Here is a 6,547-nt window from a genome sequence, read left to right as displayed (position 1 = left end):
ATGCTGGGGTTTTTTTTTCATGAAAAAAAAAAAAGAAAGAAAAAAAAAAGAAAGAAAAAAAAAAAGAAAGAAATCTGACTCCATCGCTTGGGAAGTTTCATTTCCAGGGCGCGTACCAGAGCGGGACAATGTCTACCCCTCTTTTGGGAGATGCTGATTTAATGAATGTGGCAGCTATTGTGTGTGCTTGGGAGCCTCGCAGCCGTTTTTCTTCTGCGGATATTTTCTTTTCTTTTCTGCTTTAATGAGTGTTTTTCTAATTGACTTGATGATTTCTTGTTTAATTAGCACATTTTGGAGGAATGATCAAAAAATAATAAGATAAAGTAATCGGACAAGCATAGTGCGGAGGAATAATAGCTCCTTTGTGGGGCTAATTGGAGTGGACAGTCCATCGGCTAGTTTGGGGCTCCTCACAGTTGGATATTCCCAGCGTAGCTGTGCCGGGTGCCCAGGACTTCCAAGCACCCACATAGACCCAGCTCCAGTAGTCATTTCAATTAGCTTTAATGAGCTGTGAATGAACACCGAGGAGAGAACCCAGTTGGGATCTGCCCTCTTTTGCAGAAGACCACGGGAGTGAGTGGAGTTTGCCCAAGACCTATGGCCAGCACGGGGCCATGGGTACCTCTGGGCAGAGCATCCCCCAGGGAGGGCTGTGTCCCAGCTCACACAACCTGTGTAGGACAGGAAGGGGTTTCCACCAGGGGTGTGAGATGGGCAGGTAAACGGGACTAGAAAAAAACAACAACAAAGTGGAGTGGAAGCAAAAAGCACCAGCTGAAGGAGCAGCCAGAAATCAGAGCTACGGCTGTTGTGCTTGCTCAAGTTTCTTCCTGAATACAGAATCACATGGGGTTGGAAGGGACCTCTGGAGATCATCTTGTCCAACCCTCCTGCCAAAGCAGGTCCACCCAGAGCAGGTTGCACAGGAACGTGGCCAGGAGCGGGTATGAATGTCTCCAGGGAAGAAGACTTCACCACCTCCATGGGCAGCCTCTGCCAGGGCTCTGCCACCCTCACAGGAAAGAAGTTCCTCCTCATCTTTAGGTGGAACTTCTTCTATTCAAGTTTATGCCCATTTCCTCTTGTCCTGTCCCTGGGCACCACTGAAAAAAGATCAGCCCCATCCTCATGACACCCTCCCTTTAAGTATTCATAAGCATTGATCAGATCCCCCCTCAGCCTTCTCTTCTCCAGACTAAAAAGCCCCAAGTCCCTCAGCCTCTCCTCGTAAGGGAGATGCTCCAAGCCCCTCATCATCTTTGTAGCCCTCTGCTGTCCCCTCTCCAGCAGTTCCCTGTCCTTCTGGAACTGGGGAGCCCAGAACTGGTCCCAGTGCTCCAGATGGGGCCTCCCCAGGGCAGAGCGGAGGGGCAGGATGACCTCCCTCCACCTGTTGGTCCCGCTCTTCCTGATGCCCCCCAGGATGCCATTGGCCTTCTTGGCCACAAGGGCCCATTGCTGGCTCATGGTCATCCTGTTGTCCACCAGGACTCCTAGGTCTTTCTCCTCAGAGGTGCTCTCCAGCAAGTCAGCCCCCAACCTGTCCCTCATGTTCCTGTATAACACCTAAAGGTTTAGACCTCTGGGCCGTGCCCCAGTCTCATCCCTAGCAGCAGGGACAAGGTTTTCCATGAGCTACATCAACCTAAAGCTCCTGGAGATAGGTGGGGTGAGCTCCTCTTGCTCACCAATTGCCAGTCATGCCTCCAGCCGGGGCTGTAGGTGTAACACCTTGATGGCCCTTTGTTTGCGCTGCGTTTGGCGAGGAATTAATTAGGAGATGGGCTCGGGGCTGCTGTGACAGCTGTCTGCGTGCGGCACTTCCCAGCAGTTTGATTAAATCGGCGACGCTCCAGATGTGAGAGCCCTGTGCCTCGGCACATGGTTCGCTCTTAAACTCCACTTAAACCGCGACTGCTCTTCTGGTTTTAATCAAAGGCAAATGCCTTAAGACAGAAATCTTCTGGTGCGGAGGAATTAGTAGGGATGTCTCTGGGGCATGTAGAGCAGGACGTGGAAAGGGACATCTCCCCCCTGCCCCCCCCCTCCCCTCTGGTGCCAAATTAGGGCTGCTGATGCACTTGTGGTAAGCTGGGCTGGCCGTGCTGCAGCGCTGAGCAGCTGGCGTGCATGGCCAGCTGTGGTCCTCCAAACCCTTGCCTTCACCCTCCTAAAGTCCAGCGTGAAACAAAGCACCTTGTGAAATATAACGTGCCCCAGTGCGACACCCCCCACCCCCTGGCTTTGCTGCCTTCTCCCCCAGCAATGAGTTGAGGAGAGGTTTGAGGGAGCTGGGAATGTTTAGTTTGGAGAAGAGGAGGCTGAGGGGAGACCTCATTGCCCTCTACAAGTCCCTGAAAGGAGGGTGTAGAGAGGTGGGGGTTGGCCTCTTCTCCCAAGGGAATAAGGACAGGAGCAGAGGAAATGGTCTGAAGTTGGGGCAGGGGAGGTTTAGATGAGATATTAGGAAGAATGACTTTCCTGAGAGGGTGGTCAGGCACTGGAAGAGCCTGTCCAGGGAGGTGGTGGAGTCACCATCCCCGGAGGTATTTAAGAACCGTGTAGAGGTGGCACTTCAGGGCATGCTCTAATGCCCGAGATTGTTGGGTTGTGTCTGTTTGTGGGGTTTTTGGTTGGTTGGTTGGTTTTGTGGGGGGGGGTTTGCCTTTTTTTTTTTTTTTTTTTGTGGTTGTACTCAATGATCTCAAAGGTCCCTTCCAACCATGAAGATCCTGTCACTCTGTGATTCTCAGTTCCCTTTCACCAAGCGTGTCAGAGGCGGTGTTTTCACAACAGCCATTGCTTCCCCACGCTCCCAGCAGGACACGGAGGAGGTGGAAGAAAAGCCTTTTTCTTTCTCTCCATGCTTACTGAGGCAGGGACCTTCCCCCACCCCGCAGGCTCCCATCCTTGCCAAATTGCTGCTCCGCTCCTGGGCCACCTTACACCTCGGTGAGGTCCACTGCGGCCACCTTGAGCTTGCCCTGAAGGCTGTGGTTTCCATGTTGTCCCCGGGGACCCCATCCTGTGTTGTGAGGAGCTGATGGGGGGGTATGGCACGGAGCTGGTGGGGAGCATCGGGCTGTGACTCTGCGTGTGGCGGGAGTGGGGCTTTTTGGAGACGAGTTCTCCATCCAGCTGGGAGCCCAGGAACCTCTTCCACCCCGAGCCGCCCGAAACTGTCAGATGGTCCTCTATTATTGACCTGATTCATATCTAAACCAGGGAGGTGAAAGCTGTCTTATCCCATTACTAATCCCCTAAAACCAGGCCCTTCAATACCTTCTCCGTGCTACCCCCTCCTCATGGCTACAGCAGGTGGTTGCAAGGCAAGTGCGCATCCTTCTGAGGTTTTCCCAGGAGTTTCATGCCTCCTGCAGAGACATGGGCCCCAAAAACCCACCAGTCGCCGGCTCGGGAGCCCTCATCGGCTGAGGAGGGTCTGCCAAAATGTTGCAGGTTATTTGTAACCCCCCAAGGACTTGCAAGGCTTGTCCCCCCCATTGTCTGAAGAGAACAGCCCTCCACACGCCTCTTCCATCCTGGGTGCCCTCCCGATGCCACCCCGTAGGGTGCTGCGGGGCACGGTGGGTGCCTGGAGGAGCCACGGGGAGGAGGGGACACCATGGGGACCGTCCCACCTTGCTGTGCCCCCCAAGTCCTGCAAAACACAGTGGGGGAGCAGAGCACAGAGGACCTGGAGGTGCTCCAGCAACTGGGACCTGGGTCTGCACTGGGGTTGGGGTACTGTGGCCTCCGTCCCCACCCTGGCCGGAGCCCTCCTGGAGGGTCTGGGTGCCGGGGCACCCCGGGGCTGCCGGGCAAGCTGGCACCCCACGGCGGGAGAGGGGAGGGGGGTGGAAAAGTGGGGGGGGAACCCCGGGGGAAATTAGAGCAAGGAGCGATGTTTGATGTTCTGCTCTTTAAGCGATTAATAATCTTTCGGCGTCGGAGAATCAGCTGAAAATCTTCCCTGGAAAATAATGAGCGGAGAAACATTTACTGATTAGTCTAATCCCAGCTAATCCTATCTGATGAGCATATATCAAGATACCCTTTAACTGATTTATTGTCCGTAGGAGCGGTTGGGGATGCCCCTTCTCCACCGTGGACGGGCTCCCGGGGGGGGGAAGCCGGTGGTGGCCGCACGTGTGTGTGTGTGTGTGTGTGTGTGTGTCCTACACCCCCACCCCATCGACTCCTCGGCTCTGCTTCAGGCTCTGAAGCAGATTCCTCCTTTGAACTTGGAAACCAAAGACTAAGCGCAGTGTGACCTTTTTTTTTTTTTTTCTTCCCCCCCCTTTTTTTTTTTTTTGTGTTTTTTTTTTTTTTTTTTTTTTGTGGTTGTACTCAATGATCTCAAAGGTCCCTTCCAACCATGAAGATCCTGTCACTCTGTGATTCTCAGTTCCCTTTCACCAAGCGTGTCAGAGGCGGTGTTTTCACAACAGCCATTGCTTCCCCACGCTCCCAGCAGGACACGGAGGAGGTGGAAGAAAAGCCTTTTTCTTTCTCTCCATGCTTACTGAGGCAGGGACCTTCCCCCACCCCGCAGGCTCCCATCCTTGCCAAATTGCTGCTCCGCTCCTGGGCCACCTTACACCTCGGTGAGGTCCACTGCGGCCACCTTGAGCTTGCCCTGAAGGCTGTGGTTTCCATGTTGTCCCCGGGGACCCCATCCTGTGTTGTGAGGAGCTGATGGGGGGGTATGGCACGGAGCTGGTGGGGAGCATCGGGCTGTGACTCTGCGTGTGGCGGGAGTGGGGCTTTTTGGAGACGAGTTCTCCATCCAGCTGGGAGCCCAGGAACCTCTTCCACCCCGAGCCGCCCGAAACTGTCAGATGGTCCTCTATTATTGACCTGATTCATATCTAAACCAGGGAGGTGAAAGCTGTCTTATCCCATTACTAATCCCCTAAAACCAGGCCCTTCAATACCTTCTCCGTGCTACCCCCTCCTCATGGCTACAGCAGGTGGTTGCAAGGCAAGTGCGCATCCTTCTGAGGTTTTCCCAGGAGTTTCATGCCTCCTGCAGAGACATGGGCCCCAAAAACCCACCAGTCGCCGGCTCGGGAGCCCTCATTGGCTGAGGAGGGTCTGCCAAAATGTTGCAGGTTATTTGTAACCCCCCAAGGACTTGCAAGGCTTGTCCCCCCCATTGTCTGAAGAGAACAGCCCTCCACACGCCTCTTCCATCCTGGGTGCCCTCCCGATGCCACCCCGTAGGGTGCTGCGGGGCACGGTGGGTGCCTGGAGGAGCCACGGGGAGGAGGGGACACCATGGGGATCGTCCCACCTTGCTGTGCCCCCCAAGTCCTGCAAAACGCAGTGGGGGAGCAGAGCACAGAGGACCCGGAGGTGCTCCAGCAACTGGGACCTGGGTCTGCACTGGGGTTGGGGTACTGTGGCCTCCGTCCCCACCCTGGCCGGAGCCCTCCTGGAGGGTCTGGGTGCCGGGGCACCCCGGGGCTGCCGGGCAAGCTGGCACCCCACGGCGGGAGAGGGGAGGGGGGTGGAAAAGTGGGGGGGGAACCCCGGGGGAAATTAGAGCAAGGAGCGATGTTTGATGTTCTGCTCTTTAAGCGATTAATAATCTTTCGGCGTCGGAGAATCAGCTGAAAATCTTCCCTGGAAAATAATGAGCGGAGAAACATTTACTGATTAGTCTAATCCCAGCTAATCCTATCTGATGAGCATATATCAAGATACCCTTTAACTGATTTATTGTCCGTAGGAGCGGTTGGGGATGCCCCTTCTCCACCGTGGACGGGCTCCCGGGGGGGGGAAGCCGGTGGTGGCCGCACGTGTGTGTGTGTGTGTGTGTCCTACACCCCCATCCTGCAACCCCCATCCTGGGGGTGGGTGCACCCCCCTGTCCCGTGTCCCCCCCACCCCGGCACGGCGGCGGCAGCGCCATATCCAGGCCACCTCGCCAGCGCCGGGGAGATTTAATCGCTATTTCCATTTCTGCCTCCATCGGCTTTCTCCCGGGTTTGGGCTTTTATGTTTCATAAACTGATTAGGAGCAATTATACGCCCTTTATCCCCAAACTTTCCAAATGCCTAGGCCATATGCATATTTAAGGCTTCATCATCTCTCCCAACAGCTCAGCCGGAACGCAAACTGCTGAAATCAAGCTGATTCTGGGACAACGTCAAAAAATTAGGGTTTTATCCACTAAATATCTGCTTGGACAGGAAATTTGTTGTGGGCGGTGGCTGGATTATGGCTTCTAATTACTGTGGGTAGATCCTCCCTGCCTAGCAGTGAAAGTCTCCCATTCCAGCAAAAACTGTGGCAAAACCGCTCTGGAGAAGCCAGAGGGGAGGTGCTCTGTCCCCAGGTGGGGGTGGTGATGCCCCCAGCATCCCTGCATCCCGGACCCGTGGGGAGGACACCTCCCCACACCCCCCAAATTGCTTGGTGGCCTTGGGAGTGTGACCACCCCAACACCTCCAGCTCCCCTCCCACCCCTTTGCCTTTCCTTGGGGCGAAGTGTGATGGCCCAGGGGGACACCCCCACCTCATCCGTGTCCCCCC

Source organism: Calidris pugnax, unplaced genomic scaffold (genome assembly GCF_001431845.1).
Source record: "Calidris pugnax isolate Ruff unplaced genomic scaffold, ASM143184v1 scaffold147, whole genome shotgun sequence".
In the NCBI taxonomy this organism is placed as follows: Eukaryota; Metazoa; Chordata; class Aves; order Charadriiformes; family Scolopacidae; genus Calidris; species Calidris pugnax.
The sequence above is the reverse complement of the archived record's forward strand: the minus strand, read 5'-3'. Positions refer to the sequence as shown.